The sequence below is a fragment of the Propithecus coquereli genome, unplaced genomic scaffold (assembly GCF_000956105.1).
Source record: "Propithecus coquereli isolate 6110/MARCELLA unplaced genomic scaffold, Pcoq_1.0 Scaffold240, whole genome shotgun sequence".
Taxonomy (NCBI): Eukaryota; Metazoa; Chordata; class Mammalia; order Primates; family Indriidae; genus Propithecus; species Propithecus coquereli.
This window is the reverse complement of record NW_012147953.1, coordinates 1,562,780-1,585,225: the sequence shown is the minus strand read 5'-3', so window position 1 is coordinate 1,585,225 and position 22,446 is coordinate 1,562,780.

The window sequence follows — 22,446 nt, the reverse complement described above, 5'->3', positions numbered from 1 at the left end:
GTTAGCTCTTCCTTTTCCAAGTCCTTGATTCTATTTATTAGGTTGTCAGTGTCTGATCTTTCTGGTTTTTGGATATGAGCATTTATTGCTATTAGTTTTCGCTAAATTCAATTAGAAAAACCCATTCACTCAGATGCCTTCTATGTGCCACTGTTTTTATCATCAAATATCAGTGTTAGAGCTTAGCCTGAACTAATGCAGTATAACACAAACTAAACTGAACTGACACAAAATAAACCAAATACAAACAGGAATATGCCTCATAGTAGAGGTTTACTGGTATTTTTCTCCATTCTCAACACCTATCCTGGGTCTCTAAATATAATTCTTAAAGAGTTTTATGAGGGCAATAAAATGATTTGTTTAGAATGACCTACTTTATACCATTTAATACAATTTTTAAATTTTATTTTGCTTTTCTATTTTTTTAATTGAAAATTATAGTAAAATATACATAACATGAAATCTATGATTTTAACCATCTTTAAGTGTATAGTTCAGTGGCATTAAGTACATTCAGTTAGTTGTAGTATTAATACTATCACCACTGGTCATTCACGGAACTCTTTTGATCTTGCTATACCAATATATTTTTTTTTATACCAATATTTTTATGTAACACACTCTATGTAGGTTTCAGTAATAGTATCCAATTCATAATCACCAGGACTTGGGATAACTCAGGCAATGTGGCTAGACTAAGGGGACAAGTCCGATGAGGCTTGGTTCTCTCCTATGTATCTCAAATGGTCAGGTCAACATTGGAATTCCATCATTGCTCCAGGGGCCATACTGCCAAAGGCGTTCATGTTTGATCATGTCCTGGTGTAAGCATATTATTCTGTACTGAGTTTTTATCAACTAATTTCTGTGAAAAGGTTTGTTTTCTGTCAGTAAGTAGGCACACTTCTTCCTGCTATTTAGCATTGGTATAACACTTTTTATTCAGCACAATCGGTGTCCTTCAGTGCAGATTGTATCCTTTTGTGTATGTAACAATGGATGTGTAACTCTTTACCTATAGTACATATAAAGAATTACTTTCTTTTCAGTGTGGAAGCTAAAAGTGGATTCTCATTCACCAAATAGGTAACATGGGCAAGGCTGAAATGAGGTGTGTTGTAAAAGCATATAGAAAATATTCACTGGAGATATTATTTGCTCAGTTTATTTCAAATCAAATCTTTTAAGTTTATACCTACAACCAATGCAGTGTAAGAAGACATAGAAACTTTAAATGGAAAACTCAAGAATGGTTTAGAAAAAAATGTAAAATCCAAGAGATTTGCCACAAGTCACACACAAATTTGTTTCTAGGGAGACTATTGTGTTGCTGACCAAACCAGCTTTGTACTTCAGTGACTCTCTGCCCCAGACCTACTCAACAAATATCTGTATCTGCACCTCAGTTTGTTTTTTATTTATTTCTGATGGTTTCTCATTATTCTCAAAAAAGGGGCCAGATTTCATACTTGGCTTACAAGATTCTACTTCTACAAAGAAACCTCTTCCTGGAGTACTCTCATTCTTCCTGCTTTCCTCCTCCTTCTCTCTCCTTCAACTGGCTAGTAACAGGTCATGTGTTTTCCTATCTCTGCTTAAATGTCACTTTCTCGTGAAGGTTTTCTTTCTTTCTTTCTTTCTTTCTTTCTTTCTTTCTTTCTTTCTTTCTTTCTTTCTTTCTTTCTTTCTTTCTTTCTTTCTTCTTTTCTTTCTTTCACCTCTCATCTAGACTTGATTAAATCCCTCTGGTTATATGTTCCCATAAAACCCTGACCTTTATTTCTCATGAATTTCATTGCATTTTATTTAAATCAGGGTTATGATTGGCTTCCGTCTCTGCTATATTTTATATTCATTATATGCCGTCACAGCAGCTACCTGCATATCTTGTCAATGCTGCATCACCGAGCACTAGGCCTGGCATATGGCATCGGCCTGGGATATTTTTGTCTCCAAAAGTTAAAGAAGCACATGTAAATGAAACAATAAAAATGCTGGAAGAAAACATAGGATATTTTTTTATAGCCATGGAGTGAGAAGACTTTTTTTGTAATTCAAAACTGAGATTAAAAGAAAAGATTGATTCTTTTGAGCACATAAGAATTAGAAACTTCTATAGAGCAACAAATCCTATAAACAAAGCCAAAAGGCAAATGACAAATTGATGAAAAGGTTTTCTACTCATCACAAATGGTTAGAAAGAAATAGACCAACTACTCAGTGGATCTAAAAGTAAAGTATTTAAACAAATAGTTCTTAAATACCACTTTTATATACATAGCATTGGGAAAATTCTAAGGTTGATGATGCATCCATTTGTTAAGACTGCGAGGAAACAGGCTGTAGTGTATCTTCATGATACGAGTATATATTCAAACATTCCATAAAGAGGATAACTTTAGAATAATTTTTAAAATTGTAAATTGACTTAGTAATTTTACCTTGGAGAATTTAACATAAGGATGAATTACACAATTAAAAAAATAACATATGCATGAAATTATTTATCTTAACATTTTTTAAGAGCAAGAGATTAAATTAAATACTCATCAATAAGCCATTGGTTAAATAAATTATGGTGCATACGTACAATGAAATACTGTGTATTAGAGGTAAAGACACTCTCTGTGTTTTAAAATGGAAAGGCTTCCATGACTTGTTGCTTAAAAATGTTTGAAAATTATATGTAAATTATAATATGTTATTTTAGGTATTAAAACAAGGTAATCATACATTCATATCTGATTATTTTGCATATAGCATCTCTAGAAGAATATACAGAAATAATCAATGTGATTACGTAGAGTGAATGGAGGAGGACTAGATGGGAACAGGGATTTGAGGTTTTTGTTAATATATGTTGTTTCCTAACATTTTAATTTTTGAATCTGGAAGTCATATTACCTGTTAAAATTCAATAATCAAACAATTAGAGAAAGGAAAATGGTAAAAGTTTAAAAAATACAAAATATGAGGAAAGTATAAGAAGTGGGACTTGTTTATACCAGGCAGAGGGAAGTTAAAGTTAAATTGGTAGTGGTTTTAAGTTTAAATGCTTCAGCTCAAAAATGAGGGATTTAGACATTGATCTCTTGGTCACTTCAAAGTCTGAGACTCTTATTATTTGACATGAAGTGTTTTTATAAGAAGTGTTATATCCAGATATTTTCTATTTCTGTTAAGAATAGCACAAAACAATGGGAGCTTAAATTTTTAAAGGAAAAATATAAAGTTAGATTTGGGAGAATTTCAAATAATCTATTTCTGATAACAATAGTCTTGACTTGCACATACTGAGAGAATCCTCTTTGTTTAATTTAAAATTAATTTATTTAATTTCAAATGAAATTTATGACTGTTGTAAAAGCTCTAGCAGTATAAAAGTATATAAAGTTAAGAAAAGTGACTCCAACTTCTTCAGTTCTACACTCAGAAAGTAATTATGGTGTTGCAATGGTTTTTCTTGCACATACATCAGACATTGTTATAAATGTACATTTAAAAATGTGTGCATATTATATGTTATGGATAGGCATATATACAGAAACAGCGAAGAAAGAAAGATATTTTTTGCAAAAGAAATCAACTTTTACATACTTTTCTGCAAGTTGCTTTTTTAACTTGCAAGTATGGATTGTTTAATTTCCCTGATACATATACATCTACATCAGAAAATATATTCTGTACTATTCTTGCTTTTTGATCTTAATGTTGTTGATTTTATTTTTGAAAATATTCTATAGGAAAATTAAGAGAATAAAAAGGCTGTATGTTTATTAGTCAAATTTATTGATTATATTTTTAATCTTCTTTAAATTATTCTATCTTTTTTCACCTCATTTATCTGCAGCAGGTTCTCATGGCACAAAGGGCTCTGGGGAAGCATAGAGATCTAGAGGGAGCCTGATTAGGTGTATATTGTTAATGTCTTTATGAAAAACTTATTAGTATTTTGTAGCTATTAATCATTTCATTGTCAATGTAATGTTTATCTGTAGATTTCATTCTTTAGTTCATTTTAATAAATTTCAGAGAAAAAGTACCTTTTACCTGAAGTCCTAATTATACAGCATGTATTGTCTACTGTGGGTTGTATGCATGATTGAGTCCCAAGAGAAAAAGCTGATGCTGGAAAAGAATTTAATTTTGTTTACTTTCAGGGAATTTGTAATGCAATACTAAAAATAGAATTTCAAGGAACTGTGACATAGTCCTTAGCTAAAAAACATTAACCTGATGCTGAATTTAAAAATAGCATTAGTTCACAAATCGTGTTGTAGCAATGTAAAAAGAAGTTCACAAATTTAAGGAAAAATAATCTATTGTATTTATAGAAAATATTTGAGTTAGGACTATGTTGTCATGTTGTAAGCAGCACTGAGCACATCTGTTTGATGGTACTAAAAATACAATCACCTTCCCAAAGAAACATCATAATTTAGCACTATTCATTATAGAAAAGTTATCAAAAAACTGTCTTGGAAATAAGTAACTTGGAATGTGATTTTATTGGGGGTTTTATTTTGTAAGATTTTATAATTATCTTATGATGCCTCTTCTGTGTTCTCAAACTGGAGTCCTTTCATTTATCTATTGCCTACCATGGAATTTGTTGTAGTTCTTGTGCATAGTTATATAACTTGTACTTATTAAGTCTTAGTAAATGCCAAAAATTGAAGAGAGATATATACATACACACATATATAAAGTAGATATGTAGGTATGATTTGTGTATACATACATATGTGATTGTGTTGCTGTGTGTACATGTATACACATGTATATGTGATATGCACATAAGTGTATACAAAAGAAATCCAAAAATGATACAAAAGAGATACATTAGACCATAAGAACCTTCAACAGGAAAATTGTACCTAATTTGGGAGCTAAAATGGAAAGGTTAGTAGGAATTAATTAGTCAAAGAACAAAACTAATGTATTGTAGACAGAAAAAGTGTCCAAGCAAATGCTGTGTGGAGGGAATATCTTGGGTGTGAGGAGCTAAGGAAGGCACAGGTGGCTAACGTGGGAGGGGTGATGGTGACCCATCCTTGTGGGAGCTTTCAGGCCACCTGTATGAAGACTTTGTTTTTATCTTAACAGCAATGGGACTTCAGTAAAATGGGATTTTAGGTAAGGAAATGAGATGGTGAGTATTTTACTTTCAGAATATTTCTCTGGCTGCTGAATTCAAAGCAAGTTTTAGGAAAGTAAGTTGTGTCTAGAATGGAAACAAGTAGCCTAGTGAGAAAGCTATTGCATGGTTCAGGTGAGAGATGGCTTGTTGGACTAGAGCAGTGGGTATAGAAATGGTAAGTGGACATGGCAGTTCTAATGGCATTTGTCCCTTAATCATTAAATTCTGTCTAAATTGGTCTAAAATTTATTATTAAATTACTTATGAAATAGTAATATTTAGAGTGGCATGCAAGAGATTTATTAACATAACTTGTCCCTAAGGGTGAATTTAGGATGCCTGAACTTATATATTGATTGCTGTCTTAATGTAAATAAAATGTTAGTTATCTGTTTAAGGATAATATACCACTTCTTTTATGCTGCATAACTCCTCCTTTTATGCAAAATAAAGGAGCAAAATGCCAGTCATCATATTTTAATAAAACTAAAGCCTTGGAATATCTTACTGTTATCAGTTCTGTATAATTTTCAATCAATGCAACTCTGAATTATAGTTTAAAAATTATTTGATGGACATTAAATGGTCACCTAGAATACTATTAGATTTCAATTTCATATAATTGATCTTCCTGAAAGGTTAGTTGTACTAATGTATCTTCCATTTTAGGCAAGAGTATTTTACAAACACTTATGTAAAAGTTCAAGTGACAAAAAATTCTTCATCTTTTCTTCAAACTTAGCACATGCTGGATTTATCTAATAAATCTATATTTATTATATCTAATAAAATTCTCACCAGAGTAGAAGCCATACTTCAATATAAATTCTTAGCTTAAAAAATGTATAACTGTATGCCTAATCATACAATTTTTGACAAGTAAACATTGAAAAAAATTCCACTTATCCTTTTAATTCAGTGTTCTTACTGCTAAAGAATGTGACCTTTATTAAATTTCTGTGACTTCAATCAAGAAACAGTTAATTGGTATCTATGAATTATAAATATAAGTCATTGTTGAAGATTCAGTGGTAAATGAAGCCAAATGGCCAACATCGGAGTTTTACCATCTTCTATGGAGTTATTTTTTCCTGGCATATCATTGCCATGAACATTGCTCTTCCCTCTGGAGTCTGGACATTATTAAAATATTCTTAGATGAAGTAAAACTTTCTTCTCAGTATTTTTCCTGACCTGTTTAGGATTATTATAGGTTATAGACCATCTAATTTTTTTTATGCAAATCAAAAGTTTCTTTTGAGAAAAAAAAAACTTAGAAATGTTGCCAGATGGAGAGTAATTAACTACAAATGAGAAGACATATTAACAGAATCTTATAAAAAGGAGATTTGTCATGTTAGCCTTTAAGAAAGAATGAATGTGCCAAGTTTTTTCTTTAAAGTGCCCTTTAGAGCATGTGTGTGTGTGTGTGTGTGTGTGTGTGTGTGTATTTGTGATTTAATTCTAGGTAATTAATCTTTTGAATTGACTTTTATGATATTACCTAACATTAATTAGGAAAAGTATATTTTCAATAGTTCTGTAACACTTTGGGGGATACACTGTGACTTTGAAACAATTCAATATTATTAAATTAGTGTATTATTTACTAATCTATATGAACCTGCTGCTTTTTTCCTTTATTTGTTCCAATATTATATAACTTGCCATAAGACTATGGCTATGGGAAATTGATACCAAATGAAGTTACGATACATAACTCGTGACAAGTGGTGCTTATTAATTTTTAATGATTGTAGCTTAGATTTAATGAAAGTTTTCTGTGTACAGAACCCTGTGCTAAGTGATTTTCTTAAAAATATTTTTTTATGGAATTCTATAAAGAAGAGGCTATGCCTTCCTCTTTACCCCATCACCAGCTTCTCTGCTCCCTGGGTCATGCACCTGCAGCTCAGTGGCTGAGAAACCACTTGTGAAGACAAAAGACCCTCAGCAGCAGCACAGTCTGTTCCCAAAACTACACTGCCAGCCAGCCAGCATGCAACTACGATGCAGAGTTTTTCGGTTCACAGGAGAAATGCTTCTCCACTTTTGTAATTTTCCTTTTCCATAGACCTATAGCATAGTTATCTTCTTATCACATTATAATTATTTTTTCCCTAGATCCCTACTTTAATTTTTATAGTAAAATGTAACATCATTATTGAAAAAAGTCAAAATTTTATTGTCATTAGACATAAAGCTTCCTCTTTTTTTTTTTTTTTCCAGGGACCAGGTCTCTTTCTGTCACTCAGGTTGGAGTGCAGTGGTGTGATCATAGCTCACTGTAGCCTCAAACTCTTGGGCTTGAGTGATCCTCCTGCTTCAGCCTCCTGAGTACCTGGGACTACAGGTGCATGCCACAATGCCCAGCTAATTTGTTAAGTTTTTTGTAGAGATGAGGTCTTGCTATGTTGCTCAGGCTGGTTTCCAACTTCTGGCCTCAAGAAATTCTCCCACTTTGGCCTCCCAAAGTGCTGAGATTACAAGCATGAACCACTGTGCCCCCAGCCAAAGCTTCATTTTAAAAGGGAAAACCCTAACCCCTCCAAATATGGCATAGTAATTAACATTGTAGTGATATTTAAATATTCGTATACAAAATAGCACCATTAGTACTTAGTTTATTGTGGAAGGCAAAGAGCACAGAGCACTATTGTTTGAACTCTTGGGTCTGATGGGAAGTACATAACTAATTATAATTATTTCTCTGTTACCTCATTAATTAAGATTATTGAGCCAAAAGTGAGGAAACCTCACTCCCATTATACCCATCTTGTATTTTTTTCTACCACGAGGATGGCTTTCCTACATTTCTCCAGAGAATCTAGATCTTTACTGGACCCATAGTTTCACTCCAGGGCTTCCTCCTTCCCTGTATCTACTCCTCAGCCAGGCCTCTGTTTAAGTATGTCCTCTTGTCCACAGGCTTTTCTGACTACCCTGCCTGTATTAGGGCTGGGGGTGGAGGGTTCAGCATTTTTAAATTAAAGTTATCTTGTACAAAGACTTGACCGTTTACTCACAAGACTATCCACAATAGCTAAAACCTTTAGGCAAGCCCAAGGCTACAAGCAAGATGATGTCACTTTATTATAGGGGACTTATTTGAATTTTGGCACATGTACTGTTTTTTGGACTGTGAATGCAGTTGGGTTCAAGGATGTATTTTCAGAAAACTGAGGGCTTATTTGTGAAAATGTCACTGTACGTCAGTACTCTGTTCTAGATCATAGTAGAGTGTTCTGTGACATTCTCTCCAGGGCAGATCGTTATACCAGAGGGACTGTGATGACAGAATTACTGTTCCTCTCCCACCAATGTGGGTGCAGTGCTTATTGCTAATCTGAGGGGTGGAAGATTGCACTTTCAGCCACATTCTCTCTCCCTCCTCCATGTTTCTCTCTGTTTCTCTCTCTCTTTCTCTGTCTCCGCTCGCTATCACTCACAGAAATACCCATGCATATTAGCATGGCATTTTACCTGAAATTATGAAGATTGTTACTCTTAGTTTCTGTGAGTTTGAGACCATCCAGTTTTCTTCTTAAGTAAGGCAGTTACTAGGTTTCAACATTACATTCCAGCTTACTTTTGTTTAGTTCACATCTGATAAGTCTATGTTCTCCATTAAAAAACCCACCCTGTTCGAGGGAAAAGAACTTGTCCTTAATTTTACCTTAAAATTTTACCTTTTCGGTCTCTGAAATATTGTTCGACATTGACTTCTTTCCACAATAATTTCATTTGGCATTTATAAGCTGCAGTAATTGCACTAGATGGGAATTCAAAGACCCTAGGTTCTATGTTCAGTTCTGCCCCTTACTTACTGTGTGATTGTGGAAAATAACTTTACTTTTTTAAGTCTGGGTTTTATTATCTACGAAATGATCTCTCTTTTAGCCACGGGCAGTTATTTGTGTGAAATAGTGCATGTGAAATTTTTCATTGATTGAATCATTTGATCAGGATTTACGAGCTGCATCTATGTGTGGGTATTGTTCCAGACGCCAGACATACAGCATGAAAGAAGACAAAAGTCTTACTCTCCCTAGTTTCACTGCAATACACTTGAAACTGTTAAGTGCTATATGAAGGGAAGTATCAGAAAAAACTAACTCGATTACATATTATTTATATGTATATTTATGCAGTCCACTTAATTAAGTAGTTGTTTCCATGGTGATAAGAAGTATGCCTATTTCTGTTATATCCTTTGCAAAATATATATAGCAAGGTACCCAGATATATATCAAAGAGAAGTTAAGAAAAAAATAGAGAAAAATCCAAGAATCAGGTTAAGCAGTCAGAAGGACTTATGGCCAGCCACAAAGTAAGTTAAGTTTCAGAAACTCAATGCCTTTTCTGAAAATCCTGTCATTTTGTTATTTAGTATCATAGAAGGGCTACAAAATTAAAGTCATTATTAGTGGATCTAATGAAGATATTTCTATGAGGCAGCTGTGTGAAAAAATAAAATTAACAACATAAAAATGAACCATCTCTTCGATTTCTATCCTTTTCAGAAAGACTATATCTTGAATTCCCAAATTCTTATGGTAGGAATATATTAATTTGTGAATAATATGATTCTTTGATTTCATAATCCTGTACTCCTGTGCCTTTTTTGACACTAGGGAGTTAATTACTTTAGATCAGTTAAATATTAGGATTCCTAAGAGGGTTGCCATTACTTGAAGTCATTTAAAAATGGGAAGATTACTTTTTTCCCTTGTGCTATGCATCAGTCTGAACAGAAAAAATAATTTGTAGCAAATATACTGAGACCTTCAGGTAGTGCCGAATAATACTAAACATTTAAGGCTATTTTGCTTCTGTGCCTGTGCATGTGGCAAGCACCAGTGACTATGTTATGGTTAACACTTTAGATTAGTTAATACCAGGTATAAAATGATTATGTCTTTCTCATTCAACCCTTGGCATTGCTGTCCCAATGAACGTGGTTAGTCAGGTTGCCTTGGTGATTTTAGAGGTTTGAGGTTAGCGAGGTGTTATAAGCAATTTTCAGGTCATACTAATACCCCTGTGTATTAAAAGGTCTTTTGAAACTTGGTCTTAAGTTTCTTTATTTTTTATCAACAGATTGGTATTTAAAATAATTTTTTATCCCTATGTTCCAGAAAATGTGTATTCTCTTTTTTGGTGATTGGCTTGAAAAGGCTTGATGGATAATTTTAGGAATATTGCTAGGTTATTGAGCCTCAAGTGAAAACAATTTAGAAAAGATTATATGGGTGTTAATAGTCATGGTTTTCCAGAGAAACAGAACCAATAGAACGTGTGTGTGTGTGTGTGTGTGTGTGTGTGTCTGTCTGTCTATCTATTCATCCATTTATCTATGGACAGAGAGAGAGAGAAAGAGAGAGATATTTCAAGGCATTAGCTCACAAGATTATGGGGGCTGTCAGGTCCAGAATTCACAGGGCAGGCTAAGGGGCTGGAAGTCTGGCAGGAGTCAGTGTTGCAGTCCAAAGATAGTCTGGAGGCAAAACTTCTTTCTCTTCCCAGGACTCCATCTTTTCTCCTAAGGCCCTCAACTGATTGGATGAGGCCATTTGCATTATGGAGGGTAATCTGCTTTACTCAAAGTCTCCTGATTTTGATACCTTCAGGTAGTGCTGAATGATACTAAACATTTGTCAATCATACCAACAATTGACTGGTATTTGACCAAGCCTAGCAAAGCTGTCGCCTTAAATTAACCATCATAGTGGAGTCTTATTGAAAATGGAATCTACTATAGAATCTATATTGCCTTGGGGAAAATAAATGGTACAATAAATGTTATTGAGAAGACCTAACTTATACCATTTGAACTACTAATATGAGCACCTATGGGAAAATAGGTGCTCCGTCCATCTAGATTTATACCTTGAAGGCTTAAATTTTCTTAGTTTTTATACACATAAATGAAGTGTGGAGAATTTTGTAATAAAAACATCGTAATTACAATGATATTAATTACTAGCCACTATATCAAGTGGTCCACACTTGTTATTTTATTTCATTTGCACAAATCTAAAGTAGACACTAGTAGTATCTGTACTATAAAGATGAGAAAATTGATGCTCAAGATAGGTTGAGATTTGTGCAAGGTGACAGAGATAGTAAAAAAGAGAACTGTGATAATTCCAGCAGGTGTAGTCTCTACAGTTTTTGTCTTTGCATGCACTGTCTGTATCTTATAGCCAATTTTTAGGAAGAAAACTCTCTTACCCCAAGTTACTTAATGATAAGTTTTATTTTTAAAATTTATTATTCTTTAAGAGTGTACTTGTGTAGTCCCAGATATGTGGGAGGCTGAGATGGAAGGATTGCTTGAGCCCAAGAGTTTGAGTCCATTAGTCCAGCCTGGGCAAATGATGAGACTTCGTTTCTTAAAAAAAAAGTACTTATATTCCTGTTAGTCTTTGGATTCTAGTAATTTGCCTTTGCCTTCTTTCCTTAATAAGCTTTGGAAAAACCTAATGTGCTTTTACTTTTTCCTTTTAACGGTGTAATAGTATAACTTTGATTTTTAAAATTTTTAAACCATTGTTTGAGAAATAATCATTCCTAGAATCTTCTAATCACTTAATTCACTTGATATTACACATATAATAAGCATTGTGATAATTTATGGGCACTGAGAAATATGCTTTAAAAGCAAGTGGGTAGACATAGATGCATTTTTTTTATATTATTACTCTGGTATATTATCATTAATGTTGCTTCATTATAAAGTTGTTTTCCTAAGAGTAAATTATAGTGATAGAAACACTCAAATTCATAAATAATCACATGCTCTTTTTATTATTTGTGGTGATAAAATTTACAAGCTTTTCAGTATTCATATCAGAAAGAAACTATTGAAGTAAATAGTAAAAGAACAAATGTTTGCAATAAAAACAAGAGTACTATGAAGTGCAAATGTATACATAAGAATTTTTTTTCCCCTGGGAGTCTAACTATACTTAGCATTCACTTAATTGCTGTACTTATTGAATGAAAAAATAAACATTTAAAGACATTGGTTACTATAAAATGTATAAAAAGATAAACATTTTTTTCCAATTCAGGGTCTCTATTAGTAACCAGCAATAATTAGTTATGTTAATTTTGAGTTAATTTCATCAGATTTTCTTTGACACCTTTATTAACATACATAGGAGCCATCATAATTACTCAGGAACATTTGTGGCCTGTGCACATGAATAAGTTTTTCACGCCAGCCGGCACATCCTAATGGCTCCCCCAGTGTTCTGGATCACATTTCCTCTCACCTCCACAGGGATTTGTTCCATCAGTTTTGAATAAATTTTTTCCTGCCATTTAACCAACTTTTACATGTCCTTCAAAATTTATTTTAAGTGTAATTTCTTCTAATCAGACTTAAATGACTCTCTCCTGCTGTATTCCCCTAGCACCACTGGGAATCCTTCTTTCCCCACAATCAAAAAATATCTCACTGTGGTCAAAGATTGATTGGACAACCCTAACAAACTCTTTCCTTTTTAAGAGAGGGAACCATAAATAAGCTAACGTTTATAAAACACTAATTAGGTTCCTGGCCTGGTCACAAACATTGTCTCTTTTGATCTTCACAACCTTAGTGATTGTGAAAGATAATGCTACCCTTGCAGCAGGCTAATAAACACTTGTGGATAATATTAATAATGATGATAATAATAATGCCCTTGGTAGGCCTGAGAGTATATGGGCTAACAAAAACAAACAAGCAAAACAAACTCCAACACCCATTTATCATGAACTCTAAAGGTATTTTTATCAAAGGCAATTGATTTTTGTTAAGCTTCATAAGGAAGTATACTTTAGCAAAATATGCTAAAGCTTTTTGTGGTCATCAGGAAGTGATTCAATCCATGATGCTCTTAGAATGGCACACTAAATTTTTCTTCAAAATGTGCGTACCATTTCCATCAAAATATGAAAATTTAAATTTTCACACTAAGAGCTGGCTCATATTCATAGGACCGAAAGTGCCATCCTTTCATTTTCCCTTTTTGTGATTTTCCTGAACATCTGCCTGCATGGGAAGATAGCTGAGAATTTTGGCTTTCGAAATACACCTGAGTCCAATTAACCAGGTTGGAAATACAGAACGCAGTGAGAGTAAGAAAAACCGGCCAGAAAATGACACGAGTTGCTGTGGTTAAATGAAGGCTAAATGGCTATTTTGTGGAGGTGGTAGATTTTTAATTCGCCAAGTGGTTTTAAATCATTTGGCTGTATTCTCTGGCTAAAAATGATGTATAGGGTGTTAAATGAGTGAGCCACTCTCTCAAGTGAAGTTGGTAAGTGAGAAAAAGGTTGACTATCTGAACCAAGTTACCAGTGGTTCGGCAACATACAAGCAATGTCCAACAGTCTGGGTGGTCATGGTTTTGTATACTTTTATCTTTTCAATAAATATTTTCTTTTAAATATGTTGAAAGCTCTTTGCTTCTCTAACTATTAAGTGTTACATACATAAAAAACATAACTTATATTTCTCTTTTTGGGGTTTATAAATTGCCAGTATCCCAAAAGAACACATTTTAAAGTTGAGAACGACTTTAGAAACTGGTTATTTTCTTGGTAATCCATGGACTGTCTTTTAAAAACAGTCAGAATTTTAATGTATGATTTTTTTTTGATAACTTGATTATATAAGTGAGGAAATGATGAAAAGCCTTTAACTGGCTTCACACTTCCTTTGGACTGTGATGGAATTTTATTAGACTGAAAAAGCTCACCTACCATGCCTGTATCTTTGTCATCTTGTGCATGAAATAAAGGTGCCAGAGGGAAAGCGTGAAGAGACAAAAGGAGCCCTTCAAAGGCAAGAATCCTGATTAACCTGATAAAACTCTATCTCCAGACTGATTTTTAAAATCTATTTTTATTTTTTAAATAAATTTTATTGTGTCTATTTGAGGTTTATAGTATGATATGGGATAAATATCAATAGTAAAATTATTATTATAGTAAATCAGATTAACATAGAGATTACATAGATTTACAAGAGCAGCTAAAAATTCTCTACCTCTGTATATTTGAGTTATTTGTATAATACATATAACATACAAAATATGTGTTAATCAACTATTTATATTATTGGTAAGGCTTTCGGTCAATAGTAGCCTATTGGTAGTTAAGTTTGTGGGGAGTCAGAAGTTATACGTGGATTTTTGACTGTGCATGGAATTGACACCCCCAGCCCCTGCATTGTTCATGGGTCCACTGTATTTTATATATAAACTACATATATACAAAATACATATATAAAAAATAAATATATATATATATTTCACATATAAGTGAGATCATGCAATATTGTTTTCTCTATCTGGCTTATTTCACTTATCATAATGTCCTCCAGTTCCATCCGTGATGTAGCAAAGGCTGAATAAAATTCCACATTTTACCTATTCATTCGTCAATGGACATTTAGGTTGTTTCCATATCTTGGCTACAATGAATAGTGTGTGCTTAATGAACATCAGAGTACAGATATCTTTACAAGGTGGTGATTTTATCTCCTTTTGGCATGTACCCAAAAGGAGGATTGCTGGGTTATATAGTAGTTCTAGTTTTAATTTCCTTAGGAACTTCCATGGTATCTTTCATCTATATTCCCAAGAACAATGTACTAGGGGTCCCCTTTCTCCATACTTTCACCAACATTTGTTATCATAGTGGTTTTAATTTGCATTGCTCTGATGATTAGTGATGTTGAGCACTTTTTAATATATTGTTGGACATTTTATGCCTTCTTTGGAAGGTCTGTCCAGATTCTTTACCCATTTTTTAATTGGGCTATTTGTTTTTCTGCTATTGAGTTGTAGATATTCTTTGTAAATTCTGGATATAACCCCTTGTTAGATATGTGATTTGCAAGTATTTTTATCAGTTTATAGGTTTTCATTTTGTTGATTGTTTCCTTTGTTGTGCAAAAGCTTTTTAATTTGATGTAGTCCTATTTATTTATTTTTGCTTTTGTAGTTTGGGCTTTTGATGGTATCCAAAAGATCATCGCCAAAGCCAATGTCAAGGAGTGCTTCTCCTATGTTCTCTCCTAGGAATTTTATGTTTCCATGTCTTACATTTGGGTCTGTTATCAAGTTTGAGTTTATTGTTGTTTATTGTGTAAGATAAGAAGCCGATTATATACTTTTGCATATGCAAATCCAGTTTTTCCCAGCAATATTTATTGCAGAGAATATCCTTTCCCCGTTGTATTCTCTTGGTGCTGTTGTCAAAAATTAGTTGACCATGTATCTTTGAATTTATTTCCAGGCTCTTTATTCTGTCCCATTGGTATATGTGTCTATTTTTTACATTGGTACCATACTGTTTTGATTACTATAGCTTTGAAATATGATTTGGGATCAGGAAATGTAACGTCTCTAATTTTTTTTTTCTTTTTCACTGTTGCTTTGGCGATTTAGGCTTGTGGATTTAGGATTTTCTATTTTGTGAAGAATGCCATTGGAATTTTGATAACAATTGCATTAAATCTGTATATCTCTGTGGGTATCATGGACATTTTAACAATATTACTTCTTACCATTCATGACCACAAAATATCTTTCCACTTATTTGTCTTTTCCATTTCTTTCATTGATGATTTATAGTTTTTAATGTACAAATCTTGACATTCTCGGTTAAATTTATTTCTTGGTATTTTTTGATGAAATCATAAATTGGATTTTTTAAAATTTCTTTTTAAGGTATATCATTATTTGTGCATAGGAATGCTAATAATTTTTGTGTGTTGATTCTGTATCCTGGCAAACTTTACTACATTCTTTTATTAGTTCTAATAGTTTTTTTGTGGAATTATTGGGTTTTTCTACAGGTAGGATTATGTTATCTGCAAAGAGAATTTTACTTCTTCTTTTCCAACTTGAATGTCTTCCATTTCTTTTTCTTGTCTGATTACTCTTGCCAGTAGTTCTAGTACTATGTCGAATAGGAGTTGTGAGAGTGGGCATTTCTGACTCGTATCAGATTTTAGTGGAAAAGCTTTCAGTTGTTCTTCATTGATGATGATGTTAGCTGTGTGATTTTCTTGAATGGCCTTTATTATGTTGAAGAACTTTCCTTCTATACCTAAACCATTAAGAGTTTTTATCAAGAAAGAATGCTGAACTTCATCAAATACAAGGTCTTTTTAAAAACCTCAGCATTTTGATGTAAGATTTTTTGATAACTTGCTTATATATGTGAGGAAATAAGAAGCATGCAACTAGCTTGACACTTCATTTGGACTGTGATGAAATTTTATTAGACTGAACAAGCTCACTCAACATGGCTATATATTTATTATCTTGTGAATGAAATAGGGTTGTGAGAGGAAAAGGCATGAAGAAACAAAAGGAGCACTTCAGAGGCAAGAATACTGATTAGACTGACAGAATTTTATACCCAGGTTGATTTTTGATAGGCATAAAGTTATTTGAATTTCTTATCCCAAATTTCCAGTGAGTGTGTATCTTGTTAAAAGCTGAGCCTATCAGTCTCTATTACTTGCATAAATTGATTTTTAAAAATTCTATGAAAATGAGTTGCTGTATCATTTGCTGAGAATATTCAGCCTCTATACTTTCATATTAGATTCAAACAAACATGGAAGGAAAAGAGCCACTGAAATAGTGTTTCATTCCTCTACCGTTTTGCTCTCCATCACCCACAATGGCTCTGGTGAGGCACTGGCTACTTATTGTATTGGAATAGGATAGGCAAGAGAATGAAGGGAATTGAAAGGGAGGACCACTCCAGCTTAATCAATAATCTTAAAGGATGAAGATAGAAGCAGAATTTAAGGTCATTAGGCAAATCACACACAAGTCCAATTCACACTCCCTCCATGCCAACCCATGTGTTAATCCAAACTTCAGGGCCTATCAGCTCATGCACATTTTGTGTTTTTGTTCTGCAAAAGGTTCTTTAGTATGTAACCTACATTCACCAGGCACTGCTTAATGGAGTGAAAATAAAAACTATAGATGTCTTAGCTTGAGCTGCCATAACAAAATACCATAGACTGGATGGCTTAAAGGACAGAAATTTATTTTCTCACAGTTTTGGAGGGTATAATTCCAAGATCAGGTGCCAGCATGGTCCAGTTCTGGTGAGGGCTCTCTTCATGTCTTGCAGAAGGCTGTCTTCTCCCTGCATTCTCATATAGCAGAGGGGGGCATGGCACTCTCATGGTTTTACTTATAAGGAAGGACACTAATCTTATAGGATCTGGGCCCCTCCTTATGACCTCATTCAATCTTAATTACCTCCATAAGGGCTCTATCTCCAATGTAGTCACATTGGGGCTTGATGTTTCAACATATGACACAAATATTCAGCTCACAAACAGTCAATAACACAAGCCTTATACTGGAAAACTTGGTAGAACTACAGCTCAAAGCTTCTGTCTCCCTTATGCACAGAATGCTTGGGACATCTAACATGCGCTCTTTCCATTTACAGTGTCTGATGCCCTTCTATTGGTTATTTCCTGCCTTCTCTACATTGCGCTGATGTTGATGAATTCAGTTCTGGCTGAAGCCCATGTGCTTTTTCCCATGTGTTGATGTTTTATGACTCTAGATGTTTTCCTCTATTGGTTGAGTGGGTCAAGGAGAGATGGAATTGGGAAGGTCCTACATACCCTGCTGTTATTTCTTATTAAACTAAGAGAAATTTTACTTAAAGAATAATGCTATCCATCATCACATATATCACTTCATTTTATTTTATAGAAGTATTATGTGAGAATTATCTATATATGGGTTAATAATTGGATAATTGTTAGAAAGCAGTGGAGTCATGAATCAAACACATGTTCCTATATATTCAAAGCCCTGATTGTTCTCATGATTGACAGAGGTTCCCTACTTTACTACCAAATTAAAGAGTCATTGAAACACTATTTTCTTACATCTCCATAATGGCACACACTTGAAAACTTATTTGTGTATATATTTTAACTTGTACAACTCACCTATTTTAGTCATCAAATTATAAACATTGAGAATTTATTCTTTGTGTACATGACTTATTCATATAATCTCTGAATGTGGCTAAAATTTAACAGGAATTCTGTTTTCTTGCTGGGTTTGAATGTTTATTTATAATGTCTTAATGCATTTCATAATCTTCGTAAAATTATCTCGTCATCTTTTTAATATATGCAGTGTCTATAGTTATAGCAATTTGTCAATGCTGACATTGGTAACTTGTGTCTTCTCTCTATTTTTTTCTGAACAATTTGGTTAGAGATTTACCTATATTATTGATATTTTCAAAGTACCAGCTTTTGATTCATGGATTTTCTTGAGTTTTTAAATATATTTTCTATTTTAGTGATATCTCCTTTAATATTTATTATTTCCTTTATTCTGCTTACTTCAGGTTTAATTTGCTCTTGTTTTTCTCATTTCTTAAGGAGAAGCTGAAGTCTTTGAATTGAGATTTTTTTTCCCAGTTTCTAATACAGGTATTTAGTGCTATAAAATTTTTGCTAAGAACTGCTTTAGCAGTATTCTCCCAAATTTTGTTACATTTTGTTTTAATTTTCTTTCAGTTGAATATATCTTCTAATTTTCCTTTTTATTTCTTCTTTGACTCATGGGTCATTTAGGAATCTGTTATTTGGTTTCCAAATACTTGTGATTTCTAGATATCTTTGTACTATTGATTTTTAATCCTGTCTAGTTGTATTTGAATTATATTCCTTTTATTGTGTGTTCTGCTCTTTCTTCATAACTTTGCCAAATATTGTTTTCTCCTTATTTAGCCTTATTTGAATTTTCTGGACTCTTGTATTAGATAATTTGGTGTTTCATCTGTTTTGGAAAACTCTCAGACATTATCTCTTTACATTTCATCTCTGCTTTATTGTCATTCTTAGTTTCTTCTGGAACCCCTGGTTTATATTGTTTTGGATATCTTTTGTTGAGCTTGTGTCATCTCCTCTTTCCATAAAAACGGCACAGCTAGCAGATTGAAGGGAGGGAGGAGAGTGACTTTGGGCTCTTACTGCCATAGCTCCCTCATTGCCAGGCTGATCATCATTTCCTAAAGTTCCCAGCTCCTGTCAGGCAGCCCTTCCCTCATGGCTGTCCTCTCTGGGTTCTGTCACCCTCCCCTTCCTGTGCTTTCTAGGCCTAGGGTGGACGTGTTCCACATAGTCATTAATACTAACCCTGGGATACTAAAATATAACATGTTGTTTCCTTTCACCACGGGCAAAAATGTGTATGTAGTCATTCTTAACCTCTTTTCAAACTCACCAGTTTCACTGTACTTATGTTTCCTAATCAGACTCAGATGTCTATGGATATCTAGAAAATACAGATAAATTCTCACTGTGTCCTCCATGACACTCAACCTGTCTTTCATACGTGGTGCCTTCATGTCAATCTGTGTACATTCTATATAATTTCTTTCAGTTCAGAACTTCTTTCTATAGTTGTTCTAATGATGGGTTTTGAATTTTTAAATTCTAGAAATTCTAGAAATTTGTTCTTTATTAGATCTGTTTGGTAATGTATTATTATCTGTGGTTTTTATTTGTTTTTTGCCTCCTTGTTTTGTCTTTAAAAGTACAAAACCTACTTCGTTCATATGCTGTCTGATAATTCCTATATCCGAAGTCTTCATGGGTCTGATTTGCTGACAGTTGTTTTCATTGGCTCCTTTTTACCTTTCACTTCTCTTAGTGTTCTGGTTTTTTGTTTTGCTTTGTTTTTTTAATGTGAGATCATATTTTTTTAAGTTTCATTTATGGCAATTTTCTGAGTCCTGAAATGGATATGGCTTCCTCCAAAGGTTGTGTCTTCCCCTTCCAGGTCCCTAAGTGAATGGTGTGTCAAGGACCACTATAAATAAAAACCATTTGACGGAAGGCTCATGATTATTATTCTTTCTTAGCAGCAAGGCATGTGTATCTAATTAATCTTTATACTGTGTTTATAGACATTTGATGGCCTAGGTTTATAGAGTGGATTTCTTCTGGAAGAAGACTCCTGGCTTTGTCTCTTATCTTTTAAGTTACACAAGCCTATGAAGACATAAATTGAAGTCTGCAAGGTCTAACAATTTACCCTAAAGATGAAAGTTATCATCAGTGCTTTATTCTTGGTTTGGCCCTTCACGTAGGTTTTGGCCTGATGATGATGACGGTGATGATTATTATTTTAACATTACATGAATAAATTAAAAAATATGCTTTCCTAACTTTTATACAACATTGGTAAGTGGTTTCAGTTAGATGATCACTTAGTGTACCTTGTCAGCCAAAGTGCAGGAATCAAAAACCATCATTTTATTCTTATCTTTTTGTCAATTTTGATCAAGTATATCTTTTGTAAAAAGCATAGAGTTGATTTTACTTTTATTGAACCTGAGATTTCATGTCTTTTAATTGTGTGATCTGTTTTCTGTTATCTTATTACATGCTTTCCGATATTTAAAATTCTTTACTTAACTTAATCTTTCAAAGTTTCATGGAGAAGTTATGCTGTAAGCTGAATTGTGATGGAAGTGTACCTGTCAGCTGGAGTTTGTAATGAGCGAAGGAGAGAGCCCTAGCTGTCAGTGTTAGAATTCAGATGTTCATGTTGTATCGTGGTGTATTTCTTATTTTTAAGGTAGTATATAAAAATTATATATAAATGTTTTTTCTGATAATGAATATTTAATGGATCTTTAAATATAAAATATTCACATCAGAAATCTAAGGTCAGATTATAATAGTACAATTTTAATATATAGTAGTCATGTATTACATAATGATCTTCAGTCAACAATGTATTGCATATCCAAGGGTGATCCCATAAAATTATATAATACCATATTTTTCTGGTATCTTTCCTGTGTTTGGATATGTTTACATACACAAACACTTACCATTGTGTTACAATTGCCTACAGTACTCAGTATAGTAACATGATATACAGATTTGTAACCTGGGAGCAACCAGTAGTGGGGAACCTGTGGCCTTGGGGCCACATGTGGCCTTCTAGATCCTTGAGTGCATCCTTTTTACTGAATCCAAATTTTACAGAACAAAGGGATTTATTCTGTGAAGTTTGGATTCAGTCGAGGGCCTGCACCTGGGGATCTGGAAGCACACATGTGGCCTTGAGGCTGTAGGTTTCATGTTAGGAAGACAAGGAAATTGCCTAACGATGCACTTCTCAGAACATATCTCCATCATTAAGCAATACATGACTGTATGTGTCTTATAAAAATATGGGAGTTTAAAAGAAATAAAGTCTTTAGAATTCATCTATGCTTAGGGTGGCTAATAAAATAATTTGTACTACCTAACAGCAATAAAAATAATAATAGAGGTTGTCTTAAGTATAATATTAAGAAAGATGATAGGACTAGGTCCTGGCTCAGTAGGAAAGGTGTCTTGAAGGATAACTACTGTTTTGAAAAGACATTTTGCAGGTCAAAACACTGAATGCTACATACTTACCCACAGTGATTAAAGTCAGTGTGCTCATGATATAGATGAAGAATGAGTTCTGGAGAAAAGACATAATTTACTGGAGTCAGGCATCTTTTAAGTGGCAGACGTAGATTTGAGATACAACGCGGACTTTAAATTCAGTTGTATTTACGCTATACTGTATTTCCTGCTAGCTTACATTCTTCCCATCCCTAATAATTTCCCCCAGAAATGTTTTATAAATATTTCATTTATAGCTCCTTCACACTAATATCACAAACTTCTCTGTACACCTTTTTAAGTATTACCTGAAGTAATGCACAAGACAATATTGAGACCATGCTGTAATGACCTGCAACAGAAGGAAGCCATCTTGATTGCCTAAGGTGAGGAAAGTTTGTATTAACTATAAAATTTCCACATCATTTCCAACATTTTTAAAAAATCCATTGTTCAGAGTAAAGTACAATAACAAAATTCTAATGAATTTATTCATTTTTCAGTGCTTCCTCATCTGTGATGTTTACTCGTATTGTCTATCAAAAAGGAGAGAAACATTTATTCTATTCAAAGAACAAATGGAAACAAATTAAATGCATAATTATTTTTTACATAAAAATTTTATGGTAAAGAAAAACATCCATGACAGTTTGTGCCAATATTTAACAGAGATACACTAAATATTTATAGTTCTGCATATAATTTCTAATTCCCAACAGTTTCAAGTTAGTAATTTTTTAGCATTAAGCACATGTGTAGTATTTAATCCTTAAATTAGCCCTATGAAGTTAATTACTTTATTATCTCTGTTTCGTATAAGAGCAAACTGAGCCTTGAAGGGATT